This window comes from Rhineura floridana, chromosome 3 (assembly GCF_030035675.1).
Source record: "Rhineura floridana isolate rRhiFlo1 chromosome 3, rRhiFlo1.hap2, whole genome shotgun sequence".
Classification (NCBI taxonomy): Eukaryota; Metazoa; Chordata; class Lepidosauria; order Squamata; family Rhineuridae; genus Rhineura; species Rhineura floridana.
This window is the reverse complement of record NC_084482.1, coordinates 190,345,264-190,361,200: the sequence shown is the minus strand read 5'-3', so window position 1 is coordinate 190,361,200 and position 15,937 is coordinate 190,345,264. Positions and strand designations below refer to the sequence as shown.

Sequence of the window (15,937 nt, the reverse complement as noted above, 5' to 3'; positions counted from 1 at the left end):
TGCAGGAAATCTAGGGCTAGTCCATTTCCAACAGATGGCTGTCCAGCCGCTGCTTGAAAGATCTCCAGTAAGGGTGAGCTAACGACTCCCTCTAGGTAATTTGGTTCCGTTGTCAAACAGCTCTTACTGTCAAGTAATAACAATCATAATGAATGATAAATAACTGATAATTAGTAATTTAATCATGTACCTGACTGAAGCATTTAGGCTTTCTTCATGTGGGTGCGGGATGGAGTGCCTTGGGGTATCACAGCTCCTGCACCCACAGCACATCACTGGATTGAGGCAGCCATCTATTTCTCTCTGTGAAACCAAGACAGCAATTCCACATTCCTGTAAAAACATGTACATGTGCCTAGCAGAGCAAGTATTGACACAGCAAATGCTTTGCCCCCTGTGGTAATTTTCATTGTATATGATCAGGACTGGTTATTAAGATGGCTAAGAAACCCCTGTGAATATTTGACAAACAATGTACAAAAATCCAAAATGTATCTTTGTTTTTCAGCATAATAATAAAAAGAAACCCCTACGATTTCCCCTGCAATTCTTTTAATATCTCTTAGTTAAAAGCAAACTGGAGCATCTAAGTGCCGCGCCTCTATTGCTTTCTTCTGCCTTTTCTATATTTAGCGGTTATAATAAATATTTGTTCCATTGAGCATTAAAAGGTATGTGCTGCCCTGACATCTCTCAGAGATATAATGGCAGGCACCAAACTGGCAGGAAGCTCTGTATTTGCTGGCTATTAATAGCTCTTCAAGATTATAAATGGGAAATAGTTACTCATCTCAAGAATTATTTTCAAAGTGGGTGAAATCTAGCATTTAAATAGATGGTTATACATTTGGGCATTGGGAGGCCAGAACAAGCAGCAGCTGGGGCACATCAAACAGTTGGGGGTATGCAGAGCAATGCCTCTCCAGTCCCTCCCACTGTTCACCCTCAGTCACTGTCATTTTGTTATTTAATTAAAAACACTAAGCAGCTTAATTATGAATATATACAATAAAAACAAGATGTGCAAAAAATACCAAGTACAAAATAATCATAAACCAATAAAAGCCAGTAGCTTAAAAAGCCAACAGCCTAATTAAAAGCCAAAAATATAAGCTGGAAAACTAAAAACCAATACTAAAAGTTGAAATAAAAAAAGTCTTCAGCAGCTGCCTGAAGACTAAAACGAGCTTGCTGGATCTTCACAAACAGTGGTGCCACCACTGAAAAGGCTTTGTCTTGAGTTTCTATTTGACAACTCTCATGTAAGGGTAGGTCTGAGAAGAATTCATCTGATGCTGATCTTTACTGGTAGGCAAGCTTCCTCCCTTCCTTCCTTCCAAGGAGTTCAAGGTGATGTGCTTGAGGTTCTCAGTTGGTCCTGTCCCAGCACTGACCCAGATTTGCTTAGTTTCAGCAAGGTTTCTGTGTCAAGTGCTTTCAAACAATGGCCCTGGCCCATATGTGGCTGTCCACATGCACATACATTTTTCACAAATAAGCTTAGTGGTAGAAAAACTGCTTTGCATGCAGAACATCCCAGGTTTAATTCCCATCAACTCAAAGTAGGGCTGGGAATGTCCCCTTTCTGCAACCCTGGAGAGTTGCTGCCAGTCTGTGTAGACGATTGTCTGGGTATAAGACAGCTTCCTGTGTTCTCCCCCTCATTCATTCTCTCTCTCTCTCTCTCTCTGTCTCGCACACGCACACACGCACATGTTATCCCTCAATTTAATCAATGTTCATGTGAACAACTGCTTTCGATTAGCATGCTTCTGCCCTTACCACTCTCCCTTAGAGCTGATCCACACAAGAAGAAAATGTCAGAGGAGAAATGAACCACTTCAGAATGAAGGGAAAGGGGACAGCAGGATTGAATGCTTCCTTGTATAAAAAAAGCCTATACCCATGAAGTGCTAGCATATCGGGGAGAAGGATTCTCACTCACCCTTTCCCCTATCTGCATCCAGGTGTTGACAGGGCTAGCAGTTTATTCTTATGTCAATGCCATCAACAGTTCACCACTGCACCTGAGGATGGCAGACTCACTTAGGTTCTTCAACTTTAAGTTCCTAGATGTTGGTGGACTACAGCCCCCCTTGCAAACCACACGGGCCCGCAACTCCTATCTGTAGGCCCGGCAAAATACCGAGTGGACCGATTGGGCCCAATCGGGCCCCGCGCTTAGTGGGGGCCCTGTGCTCATGGGGGAGTTGCACCTTAAAGGCTTAGTGGGGGCCGGGGCCGGCTCCAGGCATGTCGGGGCCCTTGGACACCAGCCTAACCCGGGCCCCGGCACTCCCCTTCTGCGATTCGTGGCAGGATTGGTACAGTGGATCGCAGGGCAGGAGATCCCAAGCCACCTGCCATTCCCCCGCTTTACTTACCTTTCTCTGTGCTGTTTTTTCGGTGGCACGCACTGCACGTGCAGGTTTGCCATCAATCAAGATAGTGGCTGAGGTTTCCCTAAGGGACTGAAGCCTCTGCCGCCGTCTTGGTTGATGGCACGCATGCGTGCTACACACGTGCATTGCTGTCATCAACCAAGATGGCAGCAGAGGCTTCAGCCCCTTAGGGAAACCTCGGCCACCATCGTGATTGATGGCACACTTGAATGAGCAGTGTGCACAGCCACAAAAAACAGAGAGAAAGATAGGTGAAGCGGGGGAATGGCAGGCGGCTCTGAAGCTCCTGCCCTGCTATCCATGGCAGGAATCCTGCCGCAGATTGCGGAATGGGAGCGCAGGAGCCCCGCAGGTTCCCAGTCGGGCCCCACATTTGCAAACACCGGCCCTGCCTGTTTGCATGCCCAACCTACTTTTCCTGTTGTAGTGAATGCGCTGCACTCTGTGCACACATACTTGCCATCAATGAAGATGGCAGCGGAGACTTTCCTAAGGGGCTGACACCCCTGCCACCATCTTGGTTGATGGCAGGCGTTTGTAGCTTAGCGGGGGCATCAGCCCTTGGGAAGCATCAGCCGCCATCTTGGTTGATGGCAGGCGTGCATGCACAATGTGCATGGCATTCACGTTGAGGCGACGGGAGAGGTAGGTGTGGTGTGCGGGCGGGCACCGCGGGCCCAGGGCAGGCTGGTGCCCAAGGGCCCATTTATGTCTGGCGCCAGCCCTGCTAATCATATGAAATCAGGTTTGGAATGTGGAAGGTATTATCCTCCATTGCTACACATATCCAAGAGGGAGCAGGATTTGTTATTGAGGTGGATGATACATGAGGATTGAAATCTCTTGAGTGCAGATATAAGATTAGAATTTTTCACTGGGGGGTGGGTGGAGAATTAAAAAATGTGTGATCTCTCTATCTTATTTTTGTCTTTGGAGGAGCTCAAAGACATACCCACAGCAGAGGAGAGTGGTCCCATTCCAATCAACACTCATTTCATTTTCAAAATTAAACTAATCACTCAAGGGGTCTTCTTCACAGCTCACGTGCTCTCTAACAGGAGATGCTGGTTTCTCTGGCAGAGGCAATTAATCCTGCATCACCTTTTGCTGTACTCCAGATTAAATATGTTTGACCTAGGAGTGGTATTTTAGCAGTGAGGAGTGGGAGATTTCCTCGGGGAAGAGATATTAAAAAAACAAAAAACAGCAACATCTTCCTGATAGAGGAGAATTGAGAATGCTTCAAGGAGAAACTGCTGAATCCTGATCTGTGTCTTTCTAAACAGTGAGTCCTGATGAGTGGGCAGGAGAGGGAGGCACAGGCCTGACCTGTTGTGGTTGTACTACTATATTTTAGCCAATTCCAAACAAATCTGCAGATGAGTATGTAGATTATCCTTCCCCCTTCTGCTAAGGATTATGATGATGGAATCAGAGCTGTAGTAGGAAGTTATAGAGCAGCAGTCCAGAGCAAGTAGCGCTTTTTGCCATTGCAGAAGTTGGATAGGGAGGAAGGAATGATGCACGTATACCCTATTTTTCAGAAACACAGTGGGGAAAAGAAAGGACGGTTACAGCCGGGGATGTGCAACTCAATGTGTTTAAAAATAATAAATATTGTGTGCCAAGAAAAGCTGGATTCTCTGTTCAAATGATGCAATTTATTTATTTAGTAGATGTATAGGGTTGCATCCAGTGCTGCGTGAATGGCATTCTGCTCATACAAATGGGACATCCTGTCACTATGTGCCCCAAAATCTGCCCCAACTTTTGTGCAGTGTGCAACCCGGAATCTGTTGGACTACAGCACTGGTTATAGTCCGCTTATCCACTTTTCACAGAGCAACTTGCAACCTTAATAGAATGCAATAGATACATTAAAGCAACACCCTCAAAAACAAAATCAGCCCAGCAGGAGCAGGCACCTGGTGCTTTTGCCTCCCTCCCTCTCTCTCTACCCACGGGGTAGCTGGCTGATGTATTATGTACAGATATACCCCCTTAATTTCCATATTTCTGCTCCTCATAGGATTGGCTAAAGCCGTGCAGGGTAGTGGGATTCTGCTTCCTGACCCTACTAGAAAATTGTCTAGCGGGCCTGAGGTGGAATGTGTGTGTGTGTGTGTGTGTGTGTGTATACTGTATATATATATATATATATAAAATCGTGATTAACAAAACAGAGGTTTTTATTATATTAACAAAACGTTTCAGCTTCCACCTTCATCAGCTGCCAACATACAAATGCTGTTACCAAGGTGGCAGTTATAGAGCTTTGAGGATGGAATGCTCAGAGGGGCTTCATTTGCAGAAGCTAAGTAGTGGTGGTACTGTCCTCTAGGTTCAGGCCATGTGGTGCCAATGTGTCCAGAGAGTAAATCCAAAAGTTCTCCCTTTTGGTCAATGCTGCTGGATCTGTTGTCATCTCTATTGCTGTTATGGAAAAGTCCAACAGGCTGTGACCCTCAATGTTGACATGTTTTGCAACTGGTTGCTCCACTTTTTTTGTTAAGATTGCCGATTTGTGGTTTCTGAAGTGTGTGCGTAGGTCAGTTGTGGTTTTTCCTACGTATTGGATATGACATCCTGGTCTTTTGCATTCAATGACATAGATTATATTGCAGGACCTGCAGGTGATGTTCTGTTTGATGTAATATGTCCTGCCTGTCCTAGCGCTTGTAAAAGTAGCTGAAAAGTAGGTGAATATATATATACCGCCTCATAGCCAAAGCTCTCTGGGCGGTTTTCAACAATTAAAAACATTAAAAACAAGTATACAAATTTAAACCATACCAAATTAAAACCCATAAAAACCGATAGGCAAGTTAAAACACATGCTGTTCAACTCAGTGCAAACTCTACTGAGCTAGATGGACCGACAGGCTGACTTGGTATAAGGCAGCATCCTTTGTTCTTTCTTAGTGAAAGCAGCCTGATAGGCAATCTATACTTATGGACAATTGAAAATCGTTTGTGCTGTATCAGCACAGGATTTTAAAGCACATGAAGGAGTATATCGGAGGCAGTATGCTCTGTTGCTGGGAATCATAGGTGATAAGAGTGCTGCTGTTGCGACCCATCTTAGATCAGACCACAACCTGGTATTGGGTCCCAACCCACCAGTTAAAGACCAATGGTTTAAGGCACCCAGATCCCTAGGCTTAGCTTTTTAAAAACCTTTATGCTTGTCATTGTGTTCTTAGTAACCTGGGGAGGGGGTGTTTGGAGAATGCAATCAAAATGCCTTCTCGTTATTTCCCCTGAATTTTTACAGCATTTCCTGATACTCACTTTTAATCTGCTTTATGGTAAGTTGATCCTGATGCTTCTTGTAAGCAATGAAGCATAAGAACATAAGAAGAGCCTGCTGGATCAGGCCAGTGGCCCATCTAGTCCAGCATCCTGTTCTCACAGTGGCCAACCAGGTGCCTGGGGGAAGCCCGCAAGCAGGACCCGAGTGCAAGAACACTCTCCCCTCCTGAGGCTTCCAGCAACTGGTTTTCAGAAGCATGCTGCCTCTGACTAGGGTGGCAGAGCACAGCCATCACGGCTAGTATCCAGTGATAGCCCTGTCCTCCATGAATTTGTCTAATCTTCTTTTAAAGCCATCCAAGTTGGTGGCCATTACTGCATCTTGTGGGAGCAAATTCCATAGTTTAACTATGCGCTGAGTAAAGAAGTACTTCCTTTTGTCTGTCCTGAATCTTCCAACATTCAGCTTCTTTGAATGTCCACGAGTTCTAGTATTATGAGAGAGGGAGAAGAACTTTTCTCTATCCACTTTCTCAATGCCATGCATAATTTTATACACTTCTATCATGTCTCCTCTGACCCGCCTTTTCTCTAAACTAAAAAGCCCCAAATGCTGCAACCTTTCCTCGTAAGGGAGTCGCTCCATCCCCTTGATCATTCTGGTTGCCCTCTTCTGAACCTTTTCCAACTCTATAATATCCTTTTTGAGATGAGGCAACCAGAACTGTACACAGTATTCCAAATGCGGCCGCACCATAGATTTATACAACGGCATTATGATATCGACTGTTTTATTTTCAATACCTTTCCTAATTATCGCTAGCATGGAATTTGCCTTTTTCACAGCTGCCGCACACTGGGTCGACATTTTCATCGTGCTGTCCACTACAACCCCGAGGTCTCTCTCCTGGTCGGTCACCGCCAGTTCAGACCCCATGAGCATATATGTGAAATTAAGATTTTTTGCTCCAATATGCATAATTTTACACTTGTTTATATTGAATTGCATTTGCCATTTTTCCGCCCATTCACTCAGTTTGGAGAGGTCTTTTTGGAGCTCTTCGCAATCCCTTTTTGTTTTAACAACCCTGAACAATTTAGTGTCATCAGCAAACTTGGCCACTTCACTGCTCACTCCTAATTCTAGGTCATTAATGAACAAGTTGAAAAGTACAGGTCCCAATACCGATCCTTGAGGGACTCCACTTTCTACAGCCCTCCATTGGGAGAACTGTCCGTTGATTCCTACTCTCTGCTTTCTGCTTCTTAACCAATTCCTTATCCACAAGAGGACCTCTCCTCTTATTCCATGACTGCTAAGCTTCCTCAGAAGCCTTTGGTGAGGTACCTTGTCAAACGCTTTTTGAAAGTCTAAGTACACTATGTCCACTGGATCACCTCTATCTATATGCTTGTTGACACTCTCAAAGAATTCTAATAGGTTACTGAGACAGGACTTTCCCTTGCAGAAGCCATGCTGGCTCTGCTTCAGCAAGGCTTGTTCTTCTATGTGCTTAGTTAATCTAGCTTTAATCATACTTTCTACCAGTTTTCCAGGGACAGAAGTTAAGCTAACTGGCCTGTAATTTCTGGGATCCCCTCTGGATCCCTTTTTGAAGATTGGCGTTACATTTGCCACTTTCCAGTCGTCAGGCACGGAGGAGGACACGAGGGACAAGTTACATATTTTAGTTAGCAGATCAGCAATTTCACCTTTGAGTTCTTTGAGAACTCTCGGGTGGATGCCATCCGGGCCCGGTGATTTGTCAGTTTTTATATTGTCCATTAAGCTTAGAACTTCCTCTCTCGTTACCACTATTTGTCTCAGTTCCTCAGAATCCCTTCCTGCAAATGTTAGTTCAGGTTCAGGGATCTGCCCTATATCTTCCACTGTGAAGACAGATGCAAAGAATTCATTTAGCTTCTCTGCAATCTCCTTATCGTTCTTTAGTACACCTTTGACTCCCTTATCATCCAAGGGTCCAATTGTCTCCCTAGATGGTCTCCTGCTTTGAATGTATTTATAGAATTTTTTGTTGTTGGTTTTTATGTTCTTAGCAATGTGCTCCTCAAATTCTTTTTTAGCATCCCTTATTGTCTTCTTGCATTTCTTTTGCCAGAGTTTGTGTTCTTTTTTATTTTCTTCATTCGGACAAGACTTCCATTTTCTGAAGGAAGACTTTTTGCCTCTAAGAGCTTCCTTGACTTTGCTCGTTAACCATGCTGGCATCTTCTTGGCCCTGGTGGTACCTTTTCTGATCTGCGGTATGCACTCCAGTTGAGCTTCTAATATAGTGTTTTTAAACAACTTCCAAGCATTTTCGAGTGATGTGACCCTCTGGACTTTGTTTTTCAGCTTTCTTTTTACCAATCCCCTCATTTTTGTGAAGTTTCCTCTTTTGAAGTCAAATGTGACCGTGTTGGATTTTCTTGGCAATTGGCCAGTTACATGTATGTTTAATTTAATAGCACTGTGGTCACTGCTCCCAATCGGTTCAACAACACTTACACCTTGCACCAGGTCCCGGTCCCCACTGGGGATTAAGTCCAGGGTTGCCGTCCCTCTGGTCGGTTCCATGACCAACTGGTCTAGGGAATAGTCATTTAGAATATCTAGAAATGTTGCTTCTTTGTCATGACTGGAACACATATGCAGCCAGTCTATGTCCGGGTAGTTGAAGTCACCCATTACTACCACATTTCCTAGTTTGGATGCTTCCTCAATTTCATATCTCATCTCAAGGTCTCCCTGAGCATTTTGATCAGGGGGACGATAGATCGTTCCCAGTATTAAGTCCCTCCTGGGGCACGGTATCACCACCCACAACGATTCTGTGGAGGAGTCTGCCTCTTTGGGGGTTTCCAGCTTGCTGGATTCAATGCCTTCTTTCACGTATAGAGCGACTCCGCCACCAATACGTCCTTCCCTGTCCTTCCGATATAGTTTATATCCAGGGATAACCGTATCCCACTGGTTTTCTCCATTCCACCAGGTCTCCGTTATGTTCACTATATCAATGCTCTCCTCTAAGACCAAGCACTCCAGTTCTCCCATCTTGGTTCGGAGGCTCCTAGCATTAGCATACAGGCACTTGTAAGCAGTGTCTCTCTTCAAGTGTCTTTGGTACTTGTGGTTAGGCCTGTGGTAATTTTGCTCTTCTGAATTTATATCCTGTGCCCCTGCTCTCACAATGCCTACTTCTAGGCCTACCCCTTTTAACATTTCATCATTTCTTTGGTTTTTATCCCAGGGGGGAGGTTTATTCCGAACCGGACCTTTCTCAGCTCCTGTTGGGTTTCCCCCCTCAGTCAGTTTAAAAGCTGCTCTGCTACCTTTTTAATTTTAAGTGCCAGCAGTCTGGTTCCATTCTGGTTCAAGTGGAGCCCGTCCCTTTTGTACAGGCCCGGCTTGTCCCAAAATGTTCCCCAGTGCCTAACAAATCCAAACCCTTCCACCCGACACCATCGTCTCATCCACGCATTGAGACTGCGAAGCTGGGCCTGTCTGGCTGGTCCTGCACGTGGAACCGGTAGCATTTCAGAGAAAGCCACCTTGGAGGTCCTGGCTTTCAGCATCCTACCTAGCAACCTAAATTTTGCTTCCAGGACCTCACGGCTGCATTTCCCCATGTCGTTGGTGCCAACGTGCACCATGACCACTGACTCCTTCCCAGCACTGTCTACCAAACTATCTAAACGACGGGCGATATCCGCAACCTTCGCACCAGGCAGGCAAAACACCTTGCGGTCTACACGCCCATCACACACCCCACTGTCTATGTTCCTAATGATTGAATCACCCACTACAAGGATCCCTCCACCCCCTGGAGATATATCCTCGGCACGAGAGGATAGTTGCTCATCCCCCAAGGAATGGGTCCCTTCTAAGGGATCGTTTCCCTCTTCCTCAGCTGGATGCTCTCCTTCCCCGAGACCATCATTCTCCATGATAGCAGGAGAGCTATCATCGTTGGAGTGGGACACAGCTATAACGTCCCTGAAGGCCTCCTCCACACACCTCTCTGCCTCTCTCAGCTTTTCCAGGTCCGCCACCTTGGCCTCAAGGAAATGAAGTCGTTCCCAGAGAGCCAGGAGCTCATTGCGCCGAGAGCACACCCACGACTTCTGTCCAACAGGCAGATAGTCGTACATGCTGCAGGCGGTACAAAACACTGGAAAGCCCCCACACCCCTGCTGGCTTCTTACCTGCATAGTTTTGTTTAAGGTTTATTACGTCAATGGGTTGGAGACTGCGGTTTAGTTGAGGTCAGGGAACAGACGGGCAGAGTAGGGGGCCCTGGCCTCCTCGCTCTGCTGCCGAACTCGCTCTGCTGCTTAACTCGCCTTGACGCTTTGTCAGCTGGGGCTCCCTCTAGCTCGTGGAGCAGCAACATAATGCTACCACATAAACAACATAATGCTACCACATCCAAAGGCAAGTGTGGGAAGCGGCTGTCTAGGTGTATCCTGGTTAGTTTATCATAGGAGTTCCAGTGTTGAGTGATTGCCAAATACTGGACCAGTCCAGTTGTGCAAATAATAAGTGACATGAGTGAGATATAACCATCTCTGAATGAAGCAAAGTAGGGCAGGAAAATATAGAAGGTTCTGCCCACAGGAAGCAGACAACAATGCATATTTCATGGAATGTTCATCCACATACTAAGGATTAGATATTATTATTTAGGATTCTGTTTTGTACATTCCACTTAGATTACACACTTACCTGAGAGTAAAAGGTAAAGGTGTCCCTGCACTTATAGTGCAAGTCGTTTCCGACTGTTAGGGTGACGTCTTGCGACGTTTACTAGGCAGACCGTATATATGGGTTGGGATTGCCAGTTCCTTCCCTGGCCTTTCTTTACCCCCCAGCATAAGCCAGGTACTCATTTTACCGACCACGGATGGATGGAAGGCTGAGTGGACCTCGACTCCTTTTACTGAGATTCGACTTCCTCCTTCCATTGCAATCGAACTCCAGCCGTGAGCAGAGCTTCGGCTGTGTTACCGCTGCTTACCACTCTGCGCCACAGAGTAAATCCCATTAAAATCTGTGGCCTTACTTCTGAGTAGATATGTTTAGGATTGCATTGTAAATATAAAGTTTAGGGAGGGGGTTGCCCTTAAAGATGGCCTAAAGGCCTTTTAAATTAAAGAAATGGTTCAGTGAAAGAGCACATCGTTATTATCGTTATTGTTGTTACTAATTACCTGCTCTTCACCTTGAGGTCCTAGGTTACAAGAGTTGAAAATATATTATTAAAAAAAATGAAAGACAAATTAAAATCACAACATCAGAAAAAACAGGGTGGGCCCTTAAAAATAGACATCATCTCAGTAAAGGCCAGGGTAAAGAGTTGCATATCTGAGGTCCCCAGCACTTGTCAAAGGGCCAGCCTATGTAAATAGCAGATCACATGGTAACACTGTTCCTGGGCTGTACCATCTCGGATTGCAGATGGAAGGGAGAGTTAAATGTTTTAATGCTTCCCCTTAAAAATAAATATTTGCTCACACACAAAGTTGCCTATTCGGGGGAAGGCTAAAGCTAGAATTTTTCTCTAGTATCTAGTTTTTGGTGTCCAGGGTGAACGGAAATCCTGTGAGCCTCACCTGCAATATCAAGTGGTCCAGTCTAGGAAAAATCTTTCCACATCTTCTGCTGTTTTGTAGACCAGCCGTACGGGTCTGATGGCCTCACACAGTTTAAGGGCATTTCCATGAGCTTTTGTCTTTTTGTCCAATGTCTTTCTTCTGATACATTTTGCAGAACTTCCTGTGGGAATGAGCGGTGGTGCTTGTGACCTTTGGTGCTTACAGTCTCTCCCCCCCCCCCATCCTCTTTTCTCCATTTCCCTTCCTGGTCTTTGTCTGTTGTCTTCTCCTCTTGTATTTCCTTCTTGGCAACCATTTGTACCACATGTCATTCCTTTAATTTTGTTCTGTTTTGCCCCTCTGCCAAAGCAAAACATTTAAGGATCTTCCATTCTGCCAAAGGCTGGTGATAGCTTTTATTTCACTTTATCTTTTGTTGGTTGTGTAAACTTTTGCAAAGTTGCTCTTTTCAGCCTTCACAGGCAGCTTATAAGTATTGTGAATTTATAAAAGAGAATTGCTTTTTTAAAGATATGGCCCATTCTCTCCCCCCCCCCGCTGCCTGGGCTTGCTTCATACTACTGTTAAATAATTGTTAATAAGTAATCCTACTGTAATATTGCAATTCACAATTATAGGTGCTGCTGGTAGATTCAAGGATTTTAGAAAAACAATATTAAAAAAGATGGATTTGGAAAGCTGTACTTGACATTAAAATTTGTTAGCAACCTAAAAATTTGTTAAGATTTTTAAAAGTGATCCTTTTGAAACTGAAGTTTTAAATTGTAATTTATACTCAAAATCTCAGATGCAGATGTTAAAAAATTTGTCCAGATTTGGGATGTATACACATTTTAATTTTAGTTACTGGGGCAAACTATCCATTACACACAATTGCATGTAACAAAGCACAGGCAGATTTTTAAAAATATTTATTTATTTATTTTAAAATATTTCTGTCCCGCCCTTCTCCCCTATAATAGGGCACTCAGGGCGGCTTACAAAAGTAAAATCAAACACGTACATAATAAAATTGTCAACAGTAAAATCACAAAAACATTAAAAAACATTAAAATACAATTAAAATACATAAAATACAATTAAAATACATAAAATACAATACACACAAACACACATATATAGGGAGTGGTACTAAAGGGACTACAAAGGTAAAATTTAACGTAGAAGGCATAAAATCAATGTCAGGCTCTACTTCAGTCCCTCCCAAAGGCTCTCCAGAACAAGATCGTTTTCAGAAGTCTCCGGAAAACCAACAGGGAGGGAGCAGAGCAAAGCTTGGGGGGCACAGCTGAAAAAGCTCTCTCCCGTGTGCCTGTCAGTCTAACATCTTGTATTCCAGGCATGCAGAGGAGATGATCTTAAATCCCGGGCAGGTACATATGGCCGTAAGCGGTCCCTCATGTATATTGGTCCAAGGCCGTTTAGGGCTTTAAAGGTCAGAACCAGCACTTTGAACTGGGCCCAGAAACAAATTGGTAGCCAGTGGAGTCGATAAAGCACAGGAGTGATATGCTTCCTGCACCGTGCTCCAGTTAACATCCTGGCTGCTGCATTTTGAACCAACTGCAATTTCTGAACTGTTTTCAGAGGCAGCCCCACATAGAGTGTGTTACAGTCAGGGCTGTGGAGTCCGAGTCGTGGAGTCGGAGTCGGAAGAAATGTACCAACTTCGATTCCGGCTTCAAAATAAATTTTGATTGACAAATTTTTTAAAATATAAATTCAAAATGTCAAAGAAGCTTCCCATGAAGTCAGCTGTAGTTGAGCATTTCACCATAACTCAAGATGAAAAACATTTTGTGTGTCAGTGTATGACACAGGACCCAGATGAAGACAAATGCTGTGATGCCAAGATCAGCGCATATTCAGGCAGCGATAAAAATGCTCCTATGAGAGCTTCCAATTTAAAAAGACATTTACAGCGCTTTCCAGGGCTGTGGATTTGGAAGCAATTTTGGGTGGAGTCGGAGTCGGACAGTAGAAAAATAGAGGAGTCAGAGTCGAAGGTTTGGCGTACCAACTCCACAGCCCTGGTTATAGTAATCAAGCCTCGATGTCACCAATGCATGTGTCATTAATATAATGTGTAATTATTATTTATTGAAGTTTTCAAAACATAAAATTAAAACAACAGGGTATGTGATGGTTTAATTATTTTTTTTAATAAACTGCCTTCAAATCAATTTGGACTTATGGTGACCCTATGAAGAGGGTTTTCATGGTAAGCGGTATTCAGAGGTGGTTTACCATTGCCTTCCTCTGAGGCTGAGAGGCAGTGACTGGCCCAAGGTCACCCAGTGAGGTTCATAGCTGTGTGGGGATTTGAACCCTGGGGTCTCCCAGGTCGTAGTCCAACACTCAAACCACTACACCAGGCAGATATTTTTAAAAAATGAAAAATGGTTCCCAGAAGCTGCTTTTTTGAAAACAGCAACAGGGTTCCATTTTAAGCATTTGCATATAACCAGTAATTTCCCAGTCAGTTTGCGCCATCAAGATGCAGGAGTTGTTATCCCAAGATTGTTAATCCTCTGTCTATGCAAGCAAGAAATCTTGGGGTGTCGAATGGCTGAGTGTCTTGCACTATTCAAAGCCCACTGTGTATTAAGCAGATGTGTAGAGCCTATGCACGAAGAGAGATTGGGATTGCGCTAGCTTGCCTTGCTCCACCTAGTGTGTCTGCCCACTAGATATTTACATATTTAATATTATATGAGTAATAGGGAGATGTGGGTCATAGGCAGGGCAAACAGGGATGATGGGAGTTGTAGCTGAGCAACATCTGGAGAGCCAAAGGTTCCCCACACATGCTGTTACAGAGTTAGAGCTACATCTGCATATTTCTTTGCAGAACTTAAATGGTTCTAGTCCCCATTATCAGATCTCTGAAAGGGCAGGATATAAATACATAAGGGCTATCTTCCAACTGAAGAAATTGTAGTTGGTTAAATCTGCATAAATTTGCAATTTAATAAAACAATACTTCCAAAGGAAGGAAGCATTCTTTTCTTAGTTTTGAATGGTGTGCTCACATGGAACAGTAGCTTCCACCTTAGAAGAGGCATTCCCTCATTCACGTCTGTATGTGTGTGTGTGAGAGAGAGAGGGGGGGGGATACCTCTTCAGAGATGGAACCTGCTAGCCAATGGTTAGGAAAAAAAACCAATTACTAACCAACATATATATTTGAAGATCCATGCCCCAATTAATTGGGGCATGTTTTGAGTCATCAGAAGGTTATATTAACTAAGGCTGCAATCCAATACCCACTTTTGTTGTTGTTGTTATGCCTTCAAATCGATTGCCACTTACCTGGGAGTAAATCCCACTGAACACAATGGAGCTTGCTTCTGAGTAGACATGTATTGGATTGTAGCCTGAATGTTGCAGTCCTAAAACAAATACATGCACAAATAAAACAGCAAACTTTCCTACAGCGCCAACATTGTTATCTTTTCGGCACCAGGTCAAGACTTTCCTCTTTTCCCAGGCATTTTAACAGCATTTGGATTGCATGGTGTTTTAACTGGCCTGTCGGTTTTTATGGGTTTTAATTTGTTTTGGTTTAAATTGGTATACTTGTTTTTAAAGTTCTTAATTGTTGTAAACTGCCCAGAGAGCTTCCGGCTATGGGGCGGTATACAAATGAAATAAGTAAATAAATACTCAGTTACACTAAGCCTTGCTATTGTTTAGGGGGTAGCTTATCCTAGGAAGGAAGGAAGGTAAGTCAGCATCCTCTGATCTTCCTCTAGCTGTTCGCTCTCTTTTAGTTCACATCTATTTGTGATTAACAAGTGTGGATGTCAGAGATTGAAATGAGTTGTGGGGTTAACTGTTTCTGGTCATATTAAAAAGCCCCAAGTGACCCCATCCAGCCTTCATGTGTATCATTAGATAGTAAGGCCATTTTTCACACCCTCTCTCTCACAATTTTAATCATTCTTTGCTAATTCCATAGAAAGCTGATAGATGGAAGTTTATTTTCCTGTATTTCTGCCCTGCAGTGACTTGGAGGACTGGTGTGATTGAGATTGGGGGGGGGGTAGTGTTGTTTGAAAGTTGGTAAACTATCTGGTAACACACACAAAAGCCCCACAAGAGACTGTGTATCTAGTTATACTATATGGACCTCAATCTCTTTTCCCCCATCCCCTAGAAGCCTGAAAGGGGCAGGCGGGGAGGGATGATCTCCAAAGCCCAATGCAGAGTTGCTTGGGAATGCAAGTGTGTCTCTAGTGGCTTTGGGAAAAGGGAATTCTGAATGCCCATTATCCCCCAGGAACAAAAGCCCCTCTGTCTATGCCACCTAAACAGCAGTCAGAGCTGGTGTGATGTGAATCGGCGTATGTGAGCTTCAAGGGCAGCATGCCAAAGAAGCATCAGTGAGTGTGAGAGTCCTGGCTGTCTTGCTTACTTACTTAAAATAAGCATGAGGAGCTGGAGTTTGGAGTTTAACAAAAAGCTGGCTGTTATAACAAAAAGAATCAATGTGCTCAATTCCCTTGGCATTAAGATTATAGACATAAGTGTGCATACGAACACGCACACACCCTTACCTTCCAGGTAGAGCAAACCCTAGACAAATAGGAAAAAATAAGCAACCCACAAGAAATTTAAGTCATCTGGGTAAAGGCTTCCTTCCACTCCAAGCACTACATTTTGAG

General features: G+C 44.0%; 1 protein-coding gene across 14 annotated transcripts in view; it reads left to right on the top strand.

Annotated features, from left to right (window-relative positions):
• The window catches only part of PLXNB1 (plexin B1), a 172,903-nt gene that overhangs the window by 52,243 nt on the left and 104,723 nt on the right, over nucleotides 1–15,937 (top strand). The gene's annotated exons all lie outside the window — the stretch shown is intronic.